The 25606-nt window shown below is 40.0% G+C and overlaps 2 long non-coding RNA genes across 3 annotated transcripts in view; one reads left to right on the forward strand and one right to left on the reverse strand.

Annotated features, from left to right (window-relative positions):
- The window catches only part of LOC104847334 (uncharacterized), a 763513-nt gene that overhangs the window by 594997 nt on the left and 142910 nt on the right, over positions 1 to 25606 (reverse strand). The window lies entirely within an intron of this gene.
- LOC135228737 (uncharacterized) lies at positions 1570 to 22195 on the forward strand. The gene is made up of 3 exons (XR_010319535.1): positions 1570 to 2868; positions 13941 to 14030; positions 21727 to 22195. It is a non-coding gene; the product is annotated as an uncharacterized LOC135228737 (long non-coding RNA).

The raw sequence follows: 25606 nt of genomic DNA on the forward strand, positions 1-25606 counted from the left end.
CGCCTGCGTCGTCTCCACCCTCCTCAAACTGATCATTAACACTGATTTTGGTCTTTCTGTATGCAGGGATTAAAAATAAACTATTGTGTTATGCCACAGTTTTGGGATCTACGTATTATACCATCCATTGTTACATTAGCCAGTATGGTTTCTTAGATTACTATTAAAGGATCAGAGTTTGGGAACCATGGCCCTTTGTCTATGCCATTTGTATTTTTAAACTCATTTATATGGTAGGGTAGTCTTCAGTTTCAAACAACATATTGCATTAGGCAAATCTGCTGCAAAGACCTCTTTAAATTATTAAAAAACAAAGATGTCACTTTGGAGACTAAGGTGCACTTGACCCAAGCCATGGTATTTTCATTTGCCTCATATACATGTGAAAACTGGACAATGAATAAGGAAGGCTGAGAAAGAATTGATGCCTTTGAAGTACGGTGTTGACGAAGAATATTTAATATACCGTGAACTGACAGAAGAGCAGACAAATATGTCTTGGAAGAAGTAGCAGCCAGAATGCTCCCTAGAAGCGAGGATGGTGAGATCGTGTACTTCTGGCATGTAATCAGGAAGGACCAGTCCCTAGAGAAGGATATCATGCTTGGTAAAGTAGAGTGTCAGCAAAAAAGAAGACCCTCAACAAGATCGATAGACACAGTGGCTACAACAGTGGGCTTAAACATAGCAAGGGTTGTGAGGATGGCACAGTTACTGGACAGTATTTCATTCTGTTGTACATAGGGTCGCTGTGAGTTGGAACTAACTCAATGGCACCTGATGACAATAGTCTTCAGTTGTTGACTTACAAGGACTGCAGGTAAATATTGTGTTTTTTTTTTCTGTAATAATTTTAATGGAAATGGTTTTGTTAACATCCTGATAATTTTATTAAATGACAAACATTTGCATGCTTACTGCCTCCTGGTCTTTGATGCTGGAGATACGTCTATATATAAAACAAAGGGTCTGCCTTCTGGTATGGAATAAGGTGGACTCAGATAAGGGCAAGTGTCTTACCTGTACTTTGGAGCGCCAAGGGAGAAGTGGCTAATTGAACCCAAGGTGGAGTCGGTGGAGTCCTTCTCGATGTTTATATCCCTTTTGTAATATTGTTCTCTTTTATACTTGTGGACAGGAGTCATACATAACCTCTTTAAAATATCCCTTTAAACAAAAACAAACCTGCTTCCATTGAATCGATTCCAACTCCTAGTGACCTTATAGGACAGAGTTTCCAAGGAGCGCCTGGTGGATTCCCTTTAGAAGATCAAAAACCACAAGGACATGTTTGGTAGATTTGTGTTCCGTGGGGTGTGCCAAACATGTGCCTTTTCTTAATCTCCATCACTAAGAAAATTATTTAAGAGAACTATAAATTTTAGTCTTGATGCAGATTATATTGTTAAATGTTGCCTGCAATTAACAAAGAAAAAAATGTAAAGAAAACCTTATTGATGATATTTACTCTTTCCCTCTTCCTTTGTAGGGAAATTTTGGATTGGGAATGGTGAAAGTCAGAAAGAACCTACTTTCTTCATAAACATGGTATGCGAAATCTGTGTAAGTTCCATAGGGTAAAATCACACAATTAATCAAACAGGACTTGGAAAGATCTATCTATCTGTCTTGCCAAACCCATGGCTGTCCAGTTGATTCTGACATGATGACTCCATGTGTGTAGAGTAGAACTGCACCCTGTAGGATTTTCTCGGATGTAGTCTTTATGGAAGCAGATCGCCAGGTTTTTCTTCCGTAGTGCCACTGGGTGGGTCCGAACCTCCACCCTTAAGGTTAGTAGCTGTGTGTGTGTGTGTGTGTGTGTGCATGTGTGTGTGTAGATGGGTGCATTTGTATATGAATAAACAAGAGGTTTCTATATTGCATAGTTCTCTAAATACTTAGGGATTTCCCCCAGTTTTGAAAGCTTACACACTAGGCAGTGTGTGGTTGCAGTGTCAAACTGGATCGTTACCAGCGTGTGGAAAGTGTTCCCAGGAGAACTATAAAAGGCTGAGCAAGTCAGAGCCACAACCTGGAGAAATAGGCGTGCCATGTTCTTGGAGTTTGTTGGACTTGTTTGTTAACAACAGTTGGCTTTTAAAGGATATGTAAGCGACTGCAGCATCAGTAGGGTTGAAACCAGGTGACTAGATCAGAGTAGCAAGTGTAATATTAGTTAGGCAAGACAGATAAGTAGCCTAATCCGAGGTACGAGCAAGTAGTTAGAAACTAGTATGTCTGTGAGAGCCTGCAGGATTCAAATAGGGAAGATGTCTGGGATCAAGAGACTTGAGTAAAGGAGGCCAAGGAGCTATGTAACCTTGCAGACATTCTCATGTGATCTTGTAGCAGGGACACTGAGCGAGAACCTGGTTAGAGTATTTCCTAATAGAGAAGCTAGTCAAGGGGGAAAATGAAATATGGGCTGTATGTCCTATAGAAACGTTTCCGTGTGATTGTGTATATGTTCAGTAATGGCGAATCTACTCACTTAACAATGGATGAACTTGTTATTTTAAAGAAACTTACTGTAAATGATTTAAAATATGAAGTCCTTTAATAGAATAAGTTATCTTTTAGCTTATCTTTTATCATAAAACTGAATTTCTGTATATCACCTTCACTTAAATTTAGGTGCTCTGACGGTTTGACTGTTACAGGTGATCACTACAGAGACTATTTTGCATGTTCTCATGAATTACTGGAGTCCTGGTGCCATAGTGTTTAAGAACCCAGCTGCTAACCAAAAGGTCAGCAGTTTGAATTTACCAGCCACTCCTTGGAAACGCTGTGGGGCAGTTCTGCTCTGTCCTGTTGGGTCGTTATGAGTTGGAATCGACTCGACAGCCTCAAGTTTCAGGTTTGGTAAGTTATTGGCTTTAGAACCACCCATGTATTGGCTGTTGAACTGTTGCTTTTTAAATGTTCGTAATTAACTCGTTTGTATTTCTCCTTACTGACGATATTTCACCTTCTAAGGCTTACAGATTCAATTAATTTTTTTTTTTTTTTTAAGGCTTACAGATTGAATTAATGTCAAATGAACTCCTTACCTGCTCACCTTGTGCCTCTCTTTGCTCCTTGGAGCCGCAGTTCTGAACTTGAAATTTCTTTTCTCTGACCACAGCTTCTTTCATTCTTGGTTCTTCCAGTGAACCTGAGCTTTGCTGTATTAAGCCTACTTCACTTAGTTGCTTGGTTCAGTTTGGCCACAGACTGACCTCTGGAGAAGCCTTGACCTTTTGATTTGCACAGTCCTGGTTAGAGCAGTGTTTTTCAAAGTGTATGCACTGCTAAAGGGGCAAGGTGGGCAAACCTCACCTTTGTCATTTCCTTGTCACCACTTACATGGCACTTTGTCTCTCTTACCCTGACCACCCAGAGTTAAACTAGACCTCATCCCTGGCCACCTAGGGCCAGGTCATTGGGTACCAGCCGTAGGCTCAGAAGTCTGCACAACTCCCATCACTTCAGACCAGCTGGCCCCTCTCTCTTTCTCTCTCTCATCCCCTGGGACTAGCCTGTGCAGCCTTTCTCTGTCACCCAGCCGCCCAGATCTGGGTCTTCACAAATCTCTGTCCTGCTAGCCCCTGCTGGCTTATTGCCCCCTGGGTTTGCTAATTCTCTATAACTGCTTATAAAATTTACAGAAACTTTTTAATTTGTTGTTGTTGCACGCTGTTGAGTTGATTCCAACTCAGAGCAACCCTTTTGACAGAGTATAACTGCCCTATAGGGTTTCCTAGGCCATAATCTTTACGGGAGCAGATTGCCAGGTCTTTTCTCCTGCGGAACCACTAGGTGGGCTCAAACCAGTGGTTAGCAGCAGAGAGCTTAACCATTGTGCCACTAGGGCTCCTTTACTTGTACCTACATTTACCCATTTGTTATAATAAGAAAGAATACAAGCAAAGAAAGACTTCAGATAAGGTCTGGGAGAGGGCCCTGTGGAGCATCACAGAGACAGTCTCTGACTTTCATCTTTATCCTCCCATCTTGTCAGCTGAGGATTATGTGCCTGATGATTTTATACATGGTGTTAGTTGATGAGGACTGAGGAGGAATGGCAGGAGCTGAGACTAGGGGAGGAAGAATATATAGGGGCAATTCTAAACTAAGGGGCTTGAAATTTATTCTTACAGCTATGGGGTGGTAGCCATTGGAAACGTTTATTTAGAGTTTTGTCGTTCAATTTGAGCCTTTAGGAACTGACTTTGCAAAGACTGGGCTCTGAATGCTTAGAGATGGCAGTGACAAATCACAGGTTCAAAGAGGAAGGTGAATCTGCCTTTTTCTCTGGAATTGGTCCTTCATTCTTTTGGGCAGTTAAAAGCTGTTTGTATCCAAGAAGCTACTTCCTTGCAAGCATGAAATATTTACAAATTTCTGACAGAGTGATGTATAGTATATGGAAAGGGAATCATGAGAGCTCTCTGTGAGGTTTGTGCAGCAACAGTTTGAGAAAACCACTATTAAAGGAGACCCCGGCTGGTGCAAATGGTTAACGTGCTCAGCTCCTAACGGAAAGATTGGAGGTTGGAGTCCACCCAGAGGTGCTTTGGAAGAAAGGCCTGACAATCTTCTTACAAAAAAAAAGCCGTCGATAACCCTGTGGAGCACAGCTCTGCTCTGACATACGTGGGGTTGCCATGAGTTGGAATTGACTGGACGGCAACTGGTGTTTTGATTTGTTACAGGCTGAACAGATTGCTTATTGTTTGTGTATATAGAGTGGGGTGTATACTGAAAGCCTAAACATCCTCCGGCATCTTATTTATTTTTGACTGTTCAAGGAAGGCTGGGCTGATAATAGCAGTGCCTTTTAGTAGGTGACATAACAGGGAAGTGTTTGGCCTTTTACTTACTTGGAACCCACAGCTTTTTTGTTTGTTTTAAACCATAGGTAGGCTAGGTAAGAGGCTTTGTACTTGCTTCTTAGAAGAAATTTAAGAGCAGTAAATTGACTGCCTTCAAGTTTTTGCTACCAGTTCTTCACAGAAGTACAAAATGCAGAATCCTGCCTGATTCCTTTGTAAACAATCCTTGTGATTGTCAGCTTGCCAAGGGATGCTTTTTTCTTTTGAGTAATTTCTGGGGAATACCTTGCTTTGAATTACCCTTAGTTATTGCCCAAAGTTGCCTTTGGGAGTACAGGTGCTCTTTTCCCCCCTTATTCATAAAACCATTAAATTCTACTGTTTTCAGGAATTTAACATTGTTTTCATTGAACTGATGTAAGTTAAAATTGAAACGGTGAGAGAATTTACCTATTTAGTCTTGAGCTTAAAATTTCCCAAAGAGTAGGAGCCATAGTTTTGCCCACCACCAAACATAGAACAAGTAATTTTGAATGTATGGACATGATTATGTCATGGCCTTTCTAAATACAAAAATACAACTTTCACTTAGAACATTGAGTACTTTGATAACATCTTTACTGATATTGGTGAGAATGTAGTGAAATTGGTCCCATTATAGTTTTTTCTATTTGCCTTTTTTTTTCAGTTATGTTTTAGGTGAAAGTTTACAGAGCAAATTAGTTTCTCATTAAAGAATTAATAGACAAATTGTTTTAGGACATTGGGTGCCAACGCTTTGATGTGTCAACACTCTCCCCTTCACGCCGGGTTCCCTGTTTCCATTTGTTCACTTGCCTGTCCCTTCCTGTTTTCTTTATCTTTGCTTTTGGGCTGGTGTGTTCATTTAGTCTCATAAACATGGTTAAATTATGCAGCCAGTTCCTCAGGTGTGTTATCGTCTGCCATATAGACTTGTCTCATCTTTGGCCTAAGTGGGAGCCTCTGGAGTACTTTTGTACCGAGTTAAAAGGGTATCCGGGGGCCATAGGCTTGTGGTTTCTCAAGGTTCTGTCAGACCAGCAAGTCTGGTGTTTTTTTGTGTGTTTGAATTTGAATTTTGTTCTACATTTTTCTCCTGCTCTGTCCAAGGACCCTGTATTGTGATTCCTATCAGAGCAGTTGGTGGTGGAAGCCGGGCACCATCTAGTTGTTCTGGGCTCAGCCTGGCAGAGATTGTGGTAGTTGTGGTCCATTCGTCCTTTGGACTAAACTTTCCCTTGTGTTTTGTTTTTTTAATAGACTGAGGTAATCCTGTTTATTTGTCTACATGTTTATGGTGTCTCCCTGTACTGGAGTGTGAACTTTAAGAGGACAGGGACCATGTGTCTTTTATGTATTGCTGTATCCCTGTCATGGATTGAATTATGTCCCCCTCAAAAATGTATGTGTTTACTTGGTTAGGCCATGATTCCAGTATTGTGTGGTTGTCCTCCATTTTGTGATTGTAATTTTATGTTAAAGAGGATTAGGGTGGGATTTTATCACCCTTACCAGGTCACATCCCTGATCCAGTATAAAGGAAGTTCCCCAGGGGTGTGGCCTGCACCACCTTTCATCTCTGAAGAGATGAAAGGGAAGTAAGCAGAGAGTTGGGGACCTCCTACCACCAAGAAAGCAGTGCCAGGAGCAGAGCTTGTCCTTTGGACCCAAGGTTCCTGTGTGAGATGCTCCCAGACCAGGGAAAGACTGATGACAAGGACCTTCCTCCAGAGCTGACAGAGAGAGAAAGCCTTCCTCTGGATCTAGCGCCCTGAATTTAGACTTTTAGCCTACTAGACAGTGAGAGAATGAATTTCTTTTTGTTAAACCCGTGCACTTGTGGTATTTCTGTTACGGCAGCACTAGATGTCTGAGACAATCCCTATCACCTATTATAGTGCTTTGTGTATAGTGGACACTCAAGTAATTGCTGAATGAATTCTGATCTGGTGTGACTTAGATGGTATCCTGACATATATTAAAAAAGCACCTCAGGTTATTTTGATGTGCACTCCCATGGTTGAGAAACCTTGGTCTATCTTCCCTCTCTAATGCGCGTGAGATATAGAAGATATCACTCCTGAAATTGGTAATCTCATTTCCCTAGCAGGAAAAGTTTAATTTGGTAATGTTATTCAGGTGTTGTTTGTAGGTGGAACTCAGAATGGACAGTTGCATTCCATCATCAAATAATTAAGTTTAGGAAAGGTGGGAAGATAGACCTAAAATTTAGTTTATTCCTTTTTTGTTGTTGTTGTTAAAAAAAAAAAACAGTCAAGGTTAGACTTCCTAGATGGTTTTCCTTCAAAACACTACTTCTCAATGTTGGGTAGGATAGGATTTTGCTTCTGGGGGACATTTTGACGTCTGGAGACGTTTTAGATCCCTTGTGGTCAGTGGTTAAGCGATCAGCTGCTAACCAAGAGGTCAGCAGTTCAAATCCAGCTGCTGTGTGGGAGAAGGATGTGCTGGTCTGCTTCTGTAAAGACTGAAAAAAAAAGACTACAGCCTTGAAAACCTGATGGGACAGTTTTACTCTATCTTACAGGGTCACTATGAGTCGAAATGGTCTCCACTGGCAATAGGCTTTTTAGTTTTAATTTAAATATGCACATATCTTACATTTTAAAGACTTGTTTGTATATGTAAGTCAGTAGTTTTCAAAGTGTAGTCCTTGAACCCTTAGGAGTAAAACCTGTTCATATTAATACTAAAATATTATATGCCCTTTTCTCTTTGATGTTTGGATTAAAGATATAAAAGCAATGCTGAGTAAAACAGCTGATACCTTAGCAGGAAATCAAGCCAGTGGCCCTGAATTGTCTAGTAGTGTGTATTCTTCTCTGTCATGAACACTTCACGTCATACAGTTAAAAAAAAAAAACCTCATTTTTCCTTCAGATTCTTTTTCAGTACAAATTAAATTTTACTCTACTTGGCTCTAGAGTATCTGTGTGATAAAATGGGTATGTGCTGCAGAGGAAAAGAATTTGTGTGATTGAGTTGCTAGCTCAGCTACCCCCCTCCCCATTTTCATGTAATATCTTCTTTAATTGAAAGAACAACTGAAAAACCATGGTTATTCAGACTTGGGTATTTGGCAAACATTTCTTTGAAAATGAACAAAATGAACTTGTTACTAATAAAATTGGAGCTTTCAGGCAAAAATTAGAATTTGGGGAAATCTGTATGGGCCACCTTGAGCTTGATAGCATTCTAGTAAAGATATTTGTGGTAATAATGATAGGAATAGTGATATTATATAATGAACTGTGTCAACATTTGGAAGAACTGAATAACTCGGTAAACCAACATTTTCCAGATGGCGTTACGAAATCACACGTAGGTAAAGATCCCATGCAAAAAGCACGTTAGACAAATGGATTTTGTATGTGTGTGTGGTAAAATACGTATAACAAAACATTTGGCATTTCAACCATTTGTATGTGTACAATTCAGTGACATGTATTACATTCACCATACTGTGCAGTTGTCATCCCTATCCATTTCCAATTTTTTTTGTTATCATGCTTAACAGAAACTCCGTACTCCTTAAGGAATAACTTTCCATTTTCCCCTCCCACCTGCCCTTAGTAAGCTCTAATAAACATTGATCTCTATGCATTTGCCTGTTCTAGGTATTTTATATAGGTGGGTCATACAATATTGTCCAGCGGTGTCTGACTTAGTTCACTCAGTATAATCTTTTCAAGGTTCATCCATGTTTTAACATGTATCAGAACTTCATATTTCTTCATGGCTGAATTACTACATTGTATGGATTTCCCACATTTTATCCATTCATCTGTTGATGGATACTTAGGTTGTTTCCACTTTTTGGCAGTTGTTAATAATGCTTCCCCCACGTGTCTGTCATTTTGTCGTACTGTGGGGGCTTGTTGCTGTGACGCTGGAAGCTCTGCCACTGGTATTCAGATACCAGCAGGGTCACCCATGGCAGACAGGTTTTAGTGGAGCTTCCAGACTGAGAGAGACTAGGAAGAAGGACGTAGTGGTCTATTTCTGAAAAGAATTAGCCAGTGAAAACCTTATGGATAGCAGTGGAACATTGTCAGAGACTGTCCCAGAAGATGAGCTGCCTCCTCAGAGTAGAGTTAACTTGATGATGTGGATCGAGTCAAGCTTTTAGAACCTTCATTTCCTGATGTGGCACGACTCAAAATGAGAAGAAACAGCTGCGAACATCCATTAATAATTGGAACCTGGAATGTACAAAGTATGAATCTAGGAAAATTGGAAATCATAAAAAACAAAATAGAACACATAAGCATCAATGTCCTAGGCATTAGTGAGCTGAAAAGGACTGGTATTGGCCATTTTGAATCGGACAGTCATATGGTCTGCTATGCCAGCAGCAACAACCTGAAGAGGAATAGCATTGCATTCATCATCAAAAAACATTTCAGGATCTATCCCGAAGTACAATGCTGTGGGTGATAGGATAATATCCATACGCCTGCAAGGAAGATCAGTTAATGTGACCTACTTTTCAAATTTACGCACCAACCACTGAGGTCAAAGACGAAGAAATTAAAGATTTTTTACCAACTTCTGCAGTCTCCAATTGATTGAACATGCAATCAGGATGCATCGATAATTACTGGTGATTGGAATGCAAAAGGTGGAAACAAAGAAGGATTGGTTGTTGGAAAATATGGCCTCGGTGATAGAAACGATGCTGGAGATGGCAGGATAGAATTTTGAGAGACCAATGACTTTTTCATTGCAAGTATCTTTTTTGAATAACATAAGTGGCGATTATACACCCGGGCCTCACCAGATGGAATACACAGGAATCAAATCAACTACATCTGTGTAAAGAGATGATGGAGAAGCTCAGTATCATCAGTCAGAACAAGACCAAGGGCTGACTGCAGAACAGACCATCAACTGTTCATATATAAGTTCAAGTTGAAGCTGAAGAAAATAAGAACAAGTCCAAGAGAGCCAAAGTACAGGCTTGAATATATCCCACCTGAATTTAGAGACCATCTCAAGAATAGATTTGACACGTTGAACACTAATGACCAGACAAGTTGTGGAATGACATCAAGGACATCATACGTGAAAAAAGCAAGAGGTCATTAAAACAACAAGAAAGAAAGAAAAGACCAAAATGGATGTCAAAAGAGACTCTGAAACTTGCTCTTGAACATCAGGTATCTAAAGCAAATGGAAGAAGTGATGAAGTAAAAGAGCCGAACAGAAGATTTCAAAGGGTGGCTCCAGAAGACAAAGTAAAGTAACCTGGAGTTAGGAAACCAAAAGGGAAGAACATGCTGGATGTTTCTCAAGCTGAAAGATCTGAAGAAAAAATTCAAGCCTGGAGATGCCATATTGAAGGCTTCTTCTACAAGGAACATATTAGGTAACACAGGAAGCATCAAAAGACGATGGAAGGAATACACAGAGTCACTATACCAAAAAGAATTGGTCAACAGAACCGATGGTACTGAAGGAAGAGGCTCAAGCTGCACTGAAGGTATTGGCAGAAAAACAAGGCTCCAGGAATTGATGGACTACCAGTTGAGATGTTTCAACAAACAGATGCAGTGCTGCAAGTGCTCACTTGTCTATGCCAAGAAATTTTGGAAGACAGCTTCTTGGCCAGCCAACTGGAAGAGATCGGTATTTGTGCTCATTCCAAATAAAGGTGATCCAACTGAATGCAGAAATTATCCAACAGTATTATTAATATCACACGCAAGTAAAATTTTGCTGAAAATCTTTTAGAATGAGCTGCAGCAGTATATCAACAGGGAACTGCCAGAAATTCAAGCCAGATCCAGAAGATGAGGTGGAAAGAGGGATATCATTGCTGATGGCAGATGAATCTTGGTTGAAGTCAGAGAGAACCAGAAAGATGTTTACCTCTGTTTTACATTCACTGAGCAGAGGCATTTGACTGTGTGGATTATAACAAATTATGGATGATTGCCAAGAATGGGGATTCCAGAACACTTAATTGTGCTCATGAGGAATCTGTGCATAGATAAAGAGGTGGTCGTTGGAACTGAACAAGGGGATACTGCGTTGTTCAAAGTCAGGAAAGGTGTGTGTCAGGGTTGTATGCTTTCACCATATTTATTCAATCTGTATGCTGAGGAAATAATCCAAAAAGATGGACTATATTAAGAAGAAGGAGGCAACAGGATTGGAGGAAGACTCGTTAAACAACCTGCAATATGAAAATGACAAAACCTTGCTTGCCAAAAGTGAAGAAGACTTGATTGAAGCACTTATTGATGAAGATCAAAGACTACAGTCTTCAGTATGGATTATACCTCAACATAAAGAAAACAAAAATCCTCACAACTGGGCCAGTAAGCAGCATCATCATAAACAGAGAAACAATTGAAGTTGTCAAGGATTTCATTTTACTGGATCCATAATCAACACGCATGGAAGCAGCAGGCAGGAAATCAAAGGACACATTGAGTAAATCTGCTGCAAAAGACCTTTTTAAAGTGTTAAAAAGCAAAGATGTCACCTTATAGACTAAGGTGGGTCTGACCCAAGCCATGGTGTTTTAAATTGCATCTGCATGCGAAAGCTGAACAGTGAATACGGAAGACTGAAGAAGAATCAACGCCTTTGAATTAATGGTGTTGGCAAAGAATATTGAGTATACCATGGACTGCCAGAGGAACGAACAAATCTCTCATGGAAGAAGTACAACCAGAGTTCTCCTTGGAAGCAAGGATGGCAAGACTTCTTCTCTCATGCTTTGGATATGTTATCAGGAAGGATCAGTCCCTGGAGAAGGACATCAGGCTTGGTAAGGTGGATGGAGGGTCAGTGAAAGAGAGGAAGACCCTCAACGAGGTGGATTGACACAGTGGCTGCAACAATGGGCTCAAACATAGCAACAATTGTTAGAATGGCACAGGACTACACAATTTTTCGTTCTGTTTTCCATAGGGTCACCATTAGTTGGAACCAACTCGATGGCATCTAACAATAACAACAACAATAATAATGCTCCAGTGAACATTGGTAAGCAGGAAACTAAGACCCTGAGTCTTAGGCTGGGTGTTCTAGAGAAGCAAATCCAGTAAAGCGGATAAGTACATATAGAGAGAGATTTGTGTGAAGGAAATGGCTGATGTGGTCGTAGAGGCTGGAACATCCTAATCCGTGGATTAGGCTGGAGACTTCTCATGAATCACATAGCGGCAGGGCTGGGGAACCCAAAATGGGCAGGCAAGATGGCAGGTAAGCTGCTAGCTCAAGTCCCAATAACTGGAGGTCAGACAAACAGGAGCCAGCTGCAAAGTCCAGAATGAGCAAAAGTCCATGAGCCTTGCCAGAAAGTCTACCTATATTGGTTGCAGGCCACACCCCCAAGGAAACTCCCTTTCAACTGATTGGCGACTCACAGCAGATCCCATCATTGAGATGATTACATTACATCAGATCTTATCATGGAAGTGATTACATCATTATACGACTGCCAAACCACTGAAAGTCACGGCCCAATCAATTTGAAACACAACCATAATGATCACACCCTGCTTTCAAGTCTTTTGGGTAGGTATATACCTAACAGTGCAACGGCGGAGTCATATGGTAATTCTGTTTAACTTTATGAGGAACCACCAAACTTTTCCACAGCAACTACACCATTTTACATTCCCACCAACAATTGATTAGGGTTCCAATTTTTCCATATCCTTGCCAATACTTCTTATCTTCCATTTTTCTGGTAATAGTTATCCTAGTGAGAGTGAAGTGGTATTGTGGTTTTGATTTGCGTTTCCCTAATGATTAATGACGTGTCAAGCATCTTTTTTTCCCTTAAGTTAAACTATTTTTTTGTTTATTGTACTTTAGGTGAAGATTTACAGAGCGAACTAGTTTCTCATTTAACATTTAATACACATACTGTTCTGTGACATTGGTTACCAACCCCACGACATGTCAACACTCTCCCCTTCTCAGTCTTGGGTTCTCCATTACCAGCTTTCCTGTCCCCTGCTGCCTTCTTGTCCTTGCCCCTGGGGTGGTGTGCCCTGTTAAGTCTCCTTTTTTTTTATGGGTTTGTTTAATCTTTGGCTGATGGGTGAACCTCAGGAATGAGGACTTCATTACTGAGCTAAAAGTGTGTCTGCGGCCATACTCTAGGGGTTTCTCCAGTCTCTGTCAGGCCAATAAGTCTGGTCTTTTTTTGTGAGTTAGAATTTTGTTCTGCATTTCTCTCCAACTCTGTCTGGAACCGTCTGTTGTGATCCCTGTCAGAGCAGTTGGTGATGGTAGGCGGGTACCATCTAGTTGTGCTGGACTCAGTCTGGTGGAGGCTGTGGTAGTTGTGTTCCATTAGTTCTTTGAGTTAATCTTTCCCTTGTGTCTTTGGTTTCCTTTATTCTCCCTTGTGTTGAGCATCTTTTTATGTGCTTATTGACTGTTTGTATGTTCTTTAGAGAAATGTCTGTTCAAATCCTTTGCCCATTTTTAAATTTGGTGGTTTGTTTTTTGTTGTTAAGTTGTAGGGTTTTTTTTTTTTTAATATTCTGGGTACTAAACCCTTATCAGATACATGGTTCCTAAATATTTTCTCGGATTCTGTAGGTTGTTTCTTAACTTCCTTGATAAAATCCTTTGGAAGTTTTTACATTTGGAGAACTGGATTTGTCTGTTTTATCTTTTGTTACGAATGCTTTTGGTGTTATATCTTAGAATCCACTGTCGGAAACTGGATCCCAAAGCGTGTTTTATTCTTAGCATTTTAAGCTTTTAGTTCTGACATTTAGATCATTGATCTATTTTGAGTTAATTTTCATACATGGTGTGAGGTATGGGTCCAATGTCATTCTTTTGCATTCTTTTTCTCAGCACCATTTATTAAAAACTATTCCCCAATTGAATGCAATTGGCACCTTGTAAAAAAATCAGTTGACCATAGAAAATGAATTTATTTCTGGACTCCCAATTCTATTTAATTTCTTTATATCTTTGTCATTATAAAAAAAAAATAAAAAAAGTTGTCATTATACCAGCACCAAATTGTTTTGATTACTGTAGCTTTATACTAGCTTTTGAAATAGAGAAGTTTGAGTCCCCTTTGTTTTTATTTTTCAGGGTTGCTTTGGCTATTCGGAGCCCCTTGCAGTTTCATATGAATTCAAGGATTGAGTTTCCCATTTCTGCCAAGAAACTGTTGGAATTTGTGTAAGGATTGCATTGAATCTGTTGATTGGTTTGAGTAGTATTGACATTTTAACAATATTAAGAATGTGGAATGTGTTTTCATTTATTTAGGTGTTTAATTTCTTTCAGCAATGTTTTATGGTGTTCAGTTAAAAGTCTTTGTCCTCCCTGGTTAAATTAATTCCTAGGTATTTTATTCTTTTAGATGTTTTTGTCTATGAAATAGTTTTCTTTTTTTTCCTTGCCTCTTTAAAATAGTCTTTTGTTGTTGTTGTTGCTGAGAGTATATGCAGCAAAATATATACCAATTCAACACTTCCTGCGTGTACAATTTAGTGACACTGATTACATTCTTTGAATTGTGTAAGCATTCTCACCCTCCTTTTCTGAGATAATCCTCCCCCATAAGCATAAACCCTAAGACTCCTACATAATCTTTTGAATCGTGTTGTCAGTTTGATCCCACATAAATAAGTCTTCAAAGAACATAATGCTCAAGGCTTTCTTTACTAGTTAAGCTAAAGTATTGTTTGGTTTTAAGAAGACTTCAGGGGATATTTTTGGTTTTAGGTTTAAAGGTTATCTTAGAGTAGTGATTTCAGAAGTTTGTCCATCCCCCATGGCTCCACAAAGTCTGGAGTCTCTGAGATTTGAAGTTGTGTTCTGCATTTTTCCCACTTTTGATCAGAATTCTTCTGTAGAATCTTGGACCAAAATGTTCAGTAATGGTAGTCAGGCACCATCCAGTTCTTCTGGTCGCCTGGCAAATGAGAGAGTTGTTCATGGACGCAATTATCCATGCATTCCATTTCCACCTCCTGTGCCTGACTCTCCTTCTTCTCTTTCTCCTGGCAAATAGTTACCAGTTGTTGTGCCTTGGATGGCAGATTGCAAGCTTTGAAGACCCCAGCCACTACAGAGCAAACAGGAAGGTAGAACAAAAGCACTGAACGCAGTATTAGGCCAGTTAACTTGGATGTCCCATGAAACCATGTCCCTAAACTTCTGAACCAAGGAACCAAATCCCAGGAGGTATTTGGTTGTACAGAAGCAGCCTTAGCAGCTCCTCTCTTTTTGTCGTTGTTTTGTTGTTTTTGTAAACATATCTGTTGTACAACTTTTGCCAATTCAGCTTTTTACAGGTGTGCACCTTAATGACAGCAGTTTCATTAATTGGCTGTGTAACTTTGACTTTAACGAATATAATTTTTCCATCGCCGTAACCCAAACCTTGGTTCCTTATAAGCAGTAACCCTCTTTTTTCCCCTGCTTCCTGCCCCAGTAGCCACTAAGGAACTTTGGTCTCTATGCTTTTGCCTTTTCTTATCTTTTTCTCTAAGTGAGGTCATACAATATTTATCTTTTTATGATCGACTTGTTTCACTCAGCATGTCTTTAAGCTCCATCCATGTTAAAGCATGTATCAAGACTTCATTTCTCTTACTGACTGGATGGTATTCCATTGTATGTATGCACCACATTTTTGTTTATACATTCATCTGTTGATGGGCATTTAAGTTGTTTTGGCTGTTCTAAATAGTGCTGCAATATACATTGGTGTACAAGTCTCTCTTTGAGTCTCTGTTTTAAAGTCTTTGTGGTATATGCCTAGGGGTGGAATTGCTAGGTTATCTGATAGTGTTTTGAGGAACTGCTACATTGTTTTCCACAGTGGTCCTACCATTTTGCATTCCACCAGCAATGGATAAAGGTTCCAATTTCCCCACATCCTTGCCCTGCCCATATTCGTTACTTTGGTTTTTTTTTTTTAAGCCAACCTAAACAAACAAAAACCCGTTGCCTTTGAGTAGATTCCAACTCATTGCAGCCCTATAGGACAAAATAGAACTACCTCATAGGGTTTCCAAGGAGCAATTGGTGGATTCGAACTGCTGACCTTTTGGTGAGCAGCTGAGCTCTTAGCCATTATGCCACCAACCTGACGGAAGTGAAATGCACCCTCACTGTGATTTTGATTTGCATCTCTTGATGACTAATGATGTTGAGTATCTTCTCATGCGTTTGTTGACCATTTGAATGTCTTTTTTGGTGAAATGTCTATTCAAGACCTTTGCCCATTTTTTGATTGGATTGTCTTTTTGTTGTTAGATTGTTGAGACTTTATATGTATTTTGGGTTTTAGATTCTTCTCAAATATATGGCTTCCGAAGATATTCTCCCAGTCGATAGCTTGCCTTTTCACTTTTTGGTAAAGTGTTTTGATGAACAGAAACCTTTAATTTTTATGAGGTCCCATTTATCTATTTTACCTTTTGCTGTTTGTGTTCTTGTTATTGTTTAGGTAATCCATTGTTCAAAACTAGGCCCAACAGCATTGCCTCTGCATTTTCTTCTAAGAATGTTATGGCTTTAGTTTTCACATTTAGGTTCTTACTCCATTTTGAATTTGTTTTTGTATATGGTGTGAGGCATGGGTCCTGTTTCATTTTTCTGCATATGGAAATTCAATTTTCCTAACACCATTCATAGAGGAGACTTTTCTTTCCGTATCGAATGGAACTTAGTTAGCAGCCTTATCCAAAATCAGTTGATCACAGATGTGTGGATTTATTTCTGGACTCTCAATTCTATCCCATTGATTCGTGTGTCTGTTGTTACACTAGTACCAGACCGTTTTGATTGCTGTAGCTGTATAATATGTTTTCTATTGGTCAAGTTTTGATGTCCTATCAAAGACGAATATCCACAATCTGAAAAGGCTGTTTCGTATGAGTAGAGATTTTCTGCATGTTCTTGAATGAAGACAGTTTATTTCAACACATTAAATGAAGAAATGGCTATGAGACACCAACTTTTTTCTTTTCAGACATTAAAGAGTTTTGTAAAGATGTGAAACTGTGCTACTCTTTTCACAAAATTCTTTTGAAGGTAATTATTTTCATAGAAAATTTATTTTTGTTAATAGGTAAATGATATTTTATTATGAAATGAATTTAAAAATAGTTTTAAAAAATGTTTAGTTTCAATTTGGAGTACAGTAAACATTAGTAGATACAACCCACATGAGCAAACTTCTTTGAGGAACTCAGTAATCTGTACATGTGGAAGGGTTCTCTTAACAACCGATTTTAAACCAGATAGTCTCCTAAGAGTTGTCCCTCAGATATTGTTGAACGTCAGTTTGTGTCTCTTGTTAGGCTAGTCTGCCATAGATGAGGCGATTGAATTGGGCTTTGAAGGAAAGTTTTGGCCTTTCATTTAAGACTTGAATATACTTTTAACGTATAAAATACATGACGGAATTTAAATTGATGGTTACATTTTGACTTCATATGGCTAAAGAAAGTGTTACCTGCAGAGCAAATGAGTGGATAATTATATCCGGAAGAAAAAGAAAAGAATTTCAGAAAATGATGACTAAAAAATACTAAACTGTGAACTGCGAATAATTGTGGAACAAGCATTGTCTGAAACTGTTGGATTCTGGCTCATAGTGACCCTAAGCATTATCTTAATGGGAATCTTAATTAGACAAACAAGATTAGGTTTAGTAAACACCTTAAATGAAAGAGATTGCAAAGTACAAGTGGGGGTACAATAGGAGTATTTTAATTACTGATAACACTACAGATTTACCCAACCATAAAGAAATAGAAGTAATAGTTTATTTGTTTCTATGAACTAACTCTGTGTTTGAGTAAATTGTTGGTAGGTACTATGAAAGTTAATTGTGGGGAACATTTATGAAAACCTTACTGAAGGTAATTTAGAGAAGAGACTTCACAGATTTTTTTTTTTTATCTGTATAAAATTAATCAGGATTACCTTGACTTAAGGAGTCCTGATGGTGCAATGGTTAAGGACGCAGCTGCTGGCTAAAAGCAATGAACAATCTGACAAGGAAATTTAGAAAACAATTCCATTTTCAATGATATCTTAAATAATACAATACCAAGGAATTAATTTAACCAGGAAGGTGAAAACAGTGTATGCTGAAAACTGTAGAAAAACATCATTGAAAGAAATTAAAGAAGATCTGAATAAAGGGAAAGACGCTTCTTGGATTGGAAGGCTTAATATTGTTAAGATAGAAATACTACCCAAAGTGACTTAGAGATTCAACATGATTCCTATCAAAATGCCAATAGTCTTTATTGCAGAAGTAAAAAAGCCAATCCTCAAATTCATATGGAATTGCAAAGAGCCCCCAATAGCCAAAGCAATCTTGAAAAAGAACAACAAAGTAGGAGGACTCACACTTCTATTTCAAAATGTACTATAAAGCTATAGTAATCCAAACAGTCTGGTACCAATATACAGATAGAGATATAGAGCAACAGGCTAGAATTGGGAGTCCAGAAATAAACGCATGTATCTGTGGGTGCCAAGTCCCTTCAGTGGGGGAAAAAACAGTCTCTTCAACAAAGATGCTGGGACCGTTGGATCTCTCTATCCACAAGATGGAAGTTTGACTCATATCTCATACCATATATAAAGATTAAACCAAAATGGATCAATGACTAAGTGTAAAAACTAAAACCATGAAACTCTTAGAATAGTGATAATGCTTCAGGACCTAGTTTTTGACAGTGGATTCTTACATATGACACCAAAAGCATGAACACTAAAAGATAAAATAGATAAATTGGACTTCATCAAAATTAAAAGCTTCTGTGCATCAGAGAAATTTATCAAGGAAGTAAAGAAACAACCTACAGAATGGAAGAAAATATTTGGGAAGCATGTAATATCCAGAATATATATTAAGGCACAGTGGTTAAGAGCTAAGGCTGCTAACCAAAAGGCCGGCCGTTCGAATGCACCACTTACTCTTTGGAAACCCTATGGGGCAGTTCTACTTTGTCCTATAGAATCGCTGTCAGTCAGAATCAACTTGATGGCAACGGGTTTGGGTTTTATCTGTGGTGACTCAGTGGTAAAATTCTCAACCTTGTTGTGGGAGACCCCTGTCTGTCAGTGGAGATTTGCTGAATATGATGCCGAATAGGTTTCCGTGGAGCTTCCAGACTAAGATGAACTAAGAAAGGCCGGTGGCAATCTTCTGAAAAATCAGCTAATGAAAACCCCATGGATCACAGCGGTCCATTCTGCAGCCGATCATGTGAGTGGTGTAGGACTAGGCAGTATTTTATTCCGTTGTGCATGGGGTCTCCATGAATCAGAGGCGGACTCAACAACAGCTGACAGCAAGAACAACAGCAACAACTCAACAACAAAAAGACGAACAATTCAGTTAAAAAATGGGCGAAGGACTTGACTAGACATTTCATTAAAGAACTATCCAAATGGGCAATAAGCATATGAAAAGATGCTCAAAGGCCATTAGTCATGGTTGTTAGTGGCCATTGAGTCAAGTTGCTAGCATTCCACCCTGACTTACAGAGACCTCATCCACAACAGAATGAAATGCTGCCTGGTCTTGTGCCGTCCCGTCCCCATGATGAGTTGCAGATCGGCAGGCTTTTCTTCCTAGTCTGTCTTAGTCGGGAAGCTCCACTGAAACGTATTCAGCATCACAGCAACACACAAGCCTCCACTGACAGACAGGCGGTAGCTGCACATGAGGTGCATTGGCCTGGAATCAAACTTGCGTCTCCTGCATGGAGGGCAAGAATCCTACCCCAGAACCGCCACTACCCCCTTACAATGTTTCATGGCATCTTCAGATTTCGTGTGCTTGAAATTAAATTTATCGTCTTCCTTTCCCCGAAAATTCTGTTACTCTCTGTGTTTGCCTCGTTGGTGAATGGTGCTATCATCTGCTCAGTTCCAGAAGTCATAAATTCAAAAGTCGTTCTTAACTCCTCCTTCCATCACCCTCCCATAGTCACTTGATTACTAAGTTCTGTTAATTCTGTCTTAATATCCTAGAAATCGTTCCTCTGCTTTCATCCCTTCTGCTGTGGTTCAGGTTCTTATTTGAACCATTGACTACTGCATCAGCCTCTTAATTGCCGTTCTGGACTTTAGGCTGACTCTTTGTTCTTTCTTGTTAGTGTATTCAATTCTTAATATTTCTGAGATACAAATTTGAAGAGTCACACCCATGGTTAAAATTTTCGATTATTGGCCATCACCTTCATGATAATAGTGGCATTAAATATAGCTAAGTGCATAACTTATTGTGGTGCAGTGAATAAATATGGCCCTTGTAGCATGGTCTTTATAACTCCTCCCGAATGACTGGGTGAGACTATGCGAATGAGGTGCTTGTGACCCACCAAAGGGATTGGCAAGTTTGCTAATTATATAAATAAGGCGCATGGCACCTTGTGGGGGTACAACCATGCAGATAGGCGTATGCAGCCTTAATGAGGGGATTGGTCAGTTTTTCCATCTGACTAGGCTTAAAATGAGCCATCCCGGAGGTGGGAAGAGAGGATTTCAACACCACCAGGAAAGAAGAGTCAAGAGTGGAGTGCATCCTTTGGACCCAGGATCCTTGTGCTGAGATCCTCCTAGATTCAGGAGACAGACAGAGAGCTGTGACACCAGAGATGGTGAGAAACAGCCGCAGAGAAATGGTGGCAGCAGAGGCAGCAGAACCAGGAGACTGGCAGGAGACGGCGAAGTGGGCTTCCCAAGCCACAGAGCAAGAGAGTTGAGCACCTTTGGACTGGAGGCTTACTGGCAGAGTGGGGTGCCTCCGGCTACTTATCGGCAGAGCTAAAAGAGCTTTGTAACACTTACCTGAATAGGGCAGAGGCCAAGGGGCCAGAGAAAGATGTGCCTGCAAAGACACTGAGAAGAGGCTGTCCTGATCAAAGAACTGTATCCTGAGCATTCCTGAACCTGAATTGTAACCTGTTACTTCCCTAATAAACTCCATAATTATGAGTATTGTCTGTGAGTTCTTTGTGGTCATTGCAACAAATTATTAAACCCAGCAGAGGAGTAGAGAGTGCCGTGGAAGGGACGGTTGGTGTCGTAATTGGTAAAAAGGTTGAAAGGTGGAGGCATGTCTGATTCCTGCCTTGTAAGAACCAGCATGGGCTGTTGATTTTGATTCTCCTTCTCGTATGTGAAGTTAGAGGAGGTCAGATGCCCCGCCATGCCATTTTTACACTTGTGTTGTCTGATTTTATTCTTTGAACAGTCCTTTGTTACTTTCCTGGTTGCACAGATGAGGAAATTGAGACCGAGATTTAAACCCAGGACTGTCTGTTTTTAGTTTATGCTCTTAGGCACTTTCTTATGCTACTTATGTAGGACATTCCAGACCCCTTGTGTTGTGGCTCTTACCCACTTGTCTAGTGTCTACCTGACATTTTTTAAGGTAACTTCCTTGAGGGCAGAGATCATATCCCACGCCAAGCATTTTCTTAAAACATAGTTCCACTACCCACTGCCGTCGAGTCGATTCCGACTCATAGTGACCCTGTAGGACAGAGTAGAACTGCCCCATCGAGTTTCCAAGGAAACACAGTAGGCACTTGGTGAATGTTTGTTGAATGAGTGTTAAGCAGTGATGAATAACAGGGGACAGTGAGACTAGCCCAGTGTAGAAAGACATGAAAGAGACATCTGAAGAAAAGGATTCCTCTGGCTGGCCATGCTCATAAACGGTCAGCCTTTGGGTTAAAGCAAAATAGTGAGAGGTAGCCGAATGAGGGAAATGAAATCCAGAAGGGGTGATTAAAAGAGAGAAACTTTCTGTTTTTGACTTGAATGAATTGTGTCCTAGGGTTGTAAGAACCTGAAAATGAAGCCTCTAAATACCGTTTTATGTTTTTAGGACTTGTGGAATTAAAGAGAGAGATGCCTGAAAACTAGAGACAGAGAAGTATATTTTTCAGAAAGGGGGAGAAGGAAGACTATAGAGCTTGATATGGTCCTCAGGTGAGAATCTAGAATAAATTCCTTAAAGGATAAATTGTTTCCAGGAGAGGTGAAGCACTAATCATTGGGAAATAGCCTGAATTCATTAAGAAATAAACAAAACAGCGGAGCCTTCTTTTTGCACATGGAGCCTGTTGTTTTCCGTCCATTGGATGAGATATAAGGTTTACTCATCAAAAGCACAGATGGCACAGATCATGGGAGGGAGAGGGTGTTAGCTAGGATGGGCTAGATTCTGCTGTAGTAATAACCTCAAATTTTGGTGCTTAAAAACAAAAGAGATTTATTTTTTAAATAATATATTTTTGGTGATTCCAATTTAACAGGTTTCACACATATTACTTAATGACATTGGTTACATTCTTTTTTTTCCCCCTGTAAAGTTTTTTTTTTTTTTTTTTTTATTGCATAGGGTGTATTTGTTTTTACAAAAGTAGAATGACTATAACAACACCGATCTACAATGCCTGATATGGTCACTGTGCCCCATCCATACTTCTTGGGACCACAATATGATTTTTTAAAATTTATATTGTTGTTGAGAATATATACAGCAAAACATACACCCATTCGCCACAATTCAGTAACATTGATTACATTCTTTGAGTTATGTAACTCTTCTCACTCTCCTTTTCGTTTCTGAGTTGTTCCTCCCACATTAACATAAGCTCACTGCCCCCTAAAGTTCCTATCTAATCTTTTGAGTTGCTGTTGTTCCTTTGATCCCATATAGTCCTTCAAAGAGCACAATGCTCAAAGCAGACATTTTTTACTAGTTAAGCTAGACTATTGTTTAGTTTTAGGAAGACTTCAGGAGATTTTTTTTGGTTTAAGGTTTAAAGATTATCTCGGAGCATTAGTTTCAGGGATTCATTCAGCCTCCATGGCTCCAGAAATTCTGGATTCCATGAGAATTTTAAATTCTTTTCTGCATTTTAAATTTTAAATTCTTTGTTGCTAACCAAAAGGTCTGTAGTTCAAATCTACCAGGTGGTCCTTGGAAACCATATGGGCAGTTCTACTCTGTTCTATAGGGTCACTATGAGTCGGAATCAACTCGATGGTAACTTTTTTTTTTTCCTGCATTTACCCTGTTTTGATCAGGATTCTTCTATAGACTTTTTGCTCAAAATGTTTGGTCATAGTAGCTGGGTACCATCCAGTTCTTATGGTCTCATGGCAACCAAAAAAAAAACCCTGATGCCCTCAAGTCTATTCTGACTGATAGCAACCCTGTAGGACAGAGTAGAACTGCCTCATAGGGTTTCCAAGGAGTGGCTGGTAGATTTCAACTGCGAACCTTTTTGGTTAGCAGCTGAGCTCTTAACCACTGCCCCACCAGTTATTCATGGAGGCAGTTAGCAACACATTCCATATCTCCTCCTGTTCCTTATTCTCCTTCTTCCTCTGTTGCTCTAGGCGAATAGAGACCAATTGTTGTGCCTTGGATGACCACTTGGAAGCTTTTAAGAACCCAGGCACTATGCAAGGAACCAGGAGGTAGAAAAGAAGCACTAAACATGTTATTAGGCCAATTAACGGGGATGTCGTGTGAAACTGCAACTCATGATGACCCAGTATATGCAGAGTAAAACTGTTCTCCACAGGGTTTTCAAGACTGTGGCCTTTCTGAAGCAGATCACCAGGCCTATCTTTCAAGGTACCTCTGAGTGGGTTTGAACTGCCAGTCTTTCAGTTAGCAGTCAAGCCTTAATTGTTTCCACCACCCAGGGACTCCTGAGACATCGTACCCACTGTTTTTAATGACTTCAGGAGATGGTGAATTTTCTCTCTCTGGGTAATCTCTCTGGCATTAACCAGAATTTTTTTTTTTTCTTTAGCTTTCAGGCCGTACAACCCACCATACATTGGGCCACCTCACAGGAAACTGATCAAGAGAACAGGAGACATTCAATGAGAGTTTTCTTTCTTGGTGTTTCAGGAGAACTAGAAAGAGTCACAGCCTTTCCTTAATGTTGATGTATTTATTGAGGAGGAAAGAAATTATGTAACAGGGAAGTGCGGGGCACTGTTTGAGAACTTGGTCTTACCTGGCTAGTTATGGAACATTCTTATGCCTTGTTTAAGGATTTCTTTTTTATTTTTCAGGATTTGTTTTCAGGAAGACAGGAGGAAAGGAAGACATCTCAGGATCCCATTTCAAGGGTCCTTTGGCTACATTTCCACTGTCAGAACATTTTCTCCAAGAGTCCTGGGGCCCGACACCTGGATTTCCAGATGGGTTTTGTAGTCAAGGAGATTTTAGAGAGGGGAGGTATTTCAGTTATGTAGAAAAGTTCAGTTACCTAAAGAATTTATTTTATAAAATACCATAAATCTTTGTGACCTAAAACAACAGCAATTTATTACTTTTCATGATTTTGTGGACTGACTGGTATCAACTGAGTGGTTTTGTTCCGCATGGTGTAGCTGAGGTCACTCATGGGCTACATTTAGCTGGAAGCCCGGCTGGGACTAGGACATCTAAGATGGCCTCTCATCCTCTAATACCTCTCACCATTTGGCAATGTAGCCCAAGTTTCTTCATACCATGGCATTTAGCTTCCAAGAAGGAATATTTCAAGAGGACAAGCCCCAATATGCAAGCACTAATCAAGCCTCTGCTGGCATCATTTTGCTAATGTCTCATTGGCCAAAGCAAGTCACATGATCAAGTCTAGAGTCAGTGTGGGAGGGGGCTACACAAGGGTGCAAACACCAGGAGGTTTTGTTCACTGGAGGCCACCACTATAACGATTTACCACAAGTGAGCAGGGCAGTTTTGCACACTGGATCCTCAGTTGTCAGTGCTTAGGTATGGATGCGTAACCTAAGATCTGGTCCTTGACTTTGCAGTTCCAGAAACTCTATGTGACTAGGAGTTCATGCTTAGCCCCGTGCGTTTATCTGAAATTGCTTCTCATCATCACTCGAAGACGTGAATTTAGGCTGTCATAGTTTTATCTCAAGATTCTGTCGTCTTGGCCACAGATGGTTGAACCAGAGTGGACACCCGACCTATGACTCTGTTGGCTGAGCTGGCCCAATTGGACTTTTTCTTAAGACTCTGGAATGGGAATACTGAGAGACTAAGATCCAAACTGGTGAAGAGATTATAGAAAATCTCGTAGATAGTCTAAAACGAGTTCAGAAATATATCTAAACTCCTGAGATGACTAGAAAATGAGACTGCTAAACCATAGTTTAAGTGGTTAAGTGCTATGGCTGCCAACCAAAAGGTCGGTAGTTCGAATCCGCCAGGCGCTCCTTGGAAACTCTATGGGGCAGTTCTACTCTGTCCTCTAGGGTCGCTATGAGTCGGAATCGACTCAGCGGCAGTGGTTTTAAACCATAGTTATTAAGAGATTGGCTGCTAACCAAAAGATTGGCAGTTTGAATCCACCAGCTGCTTCTTGGAAACCCTATGGGCAGTTCTACTTTGTCCTATAGGGTCGCTATGAGTTGGAATCAACTTGATGGCAGCAGGTATTCACTAGTGGATATATGTTTCTGCTCATTCTCTTATGCTCCATGACAATATCTAGCTGCAAGGGAGGCTGGGAAATGTCATCTCTAGCTGAGTAGCCATGCACCCAACTACTATGGAAGAAGAAGAAAGTGTATTTTAGTGAAGACTTAGCTGCTGCCTCCTTCCCCCCACCCCCTCCCCACACAGCATAGTGTTCAATTCCTGGTTACCTTTCAGGAGGGAGAAAGACAAGAGTGTATTTACAGGGAGTAAACAGGATGATGAAGGCCTCAAAATCAGGCCATAA

The sequence above is a fragment of the Loxodonta africana genome, chromosome 27, assembly GCF_030014295.1.
Source record: "Loxodonta africana isolate mLoxAfr1 chromosome 27, mLoxAfr1.hap2, whole genome shotgun sequence".
Taxonomy (NCBI): domain Eukaryota; kingdom Metazoa; phylum Chordata; class Mammalia; order Proboscidea; family Elephantidae; genus Loxodonta; species Loxodonta africana.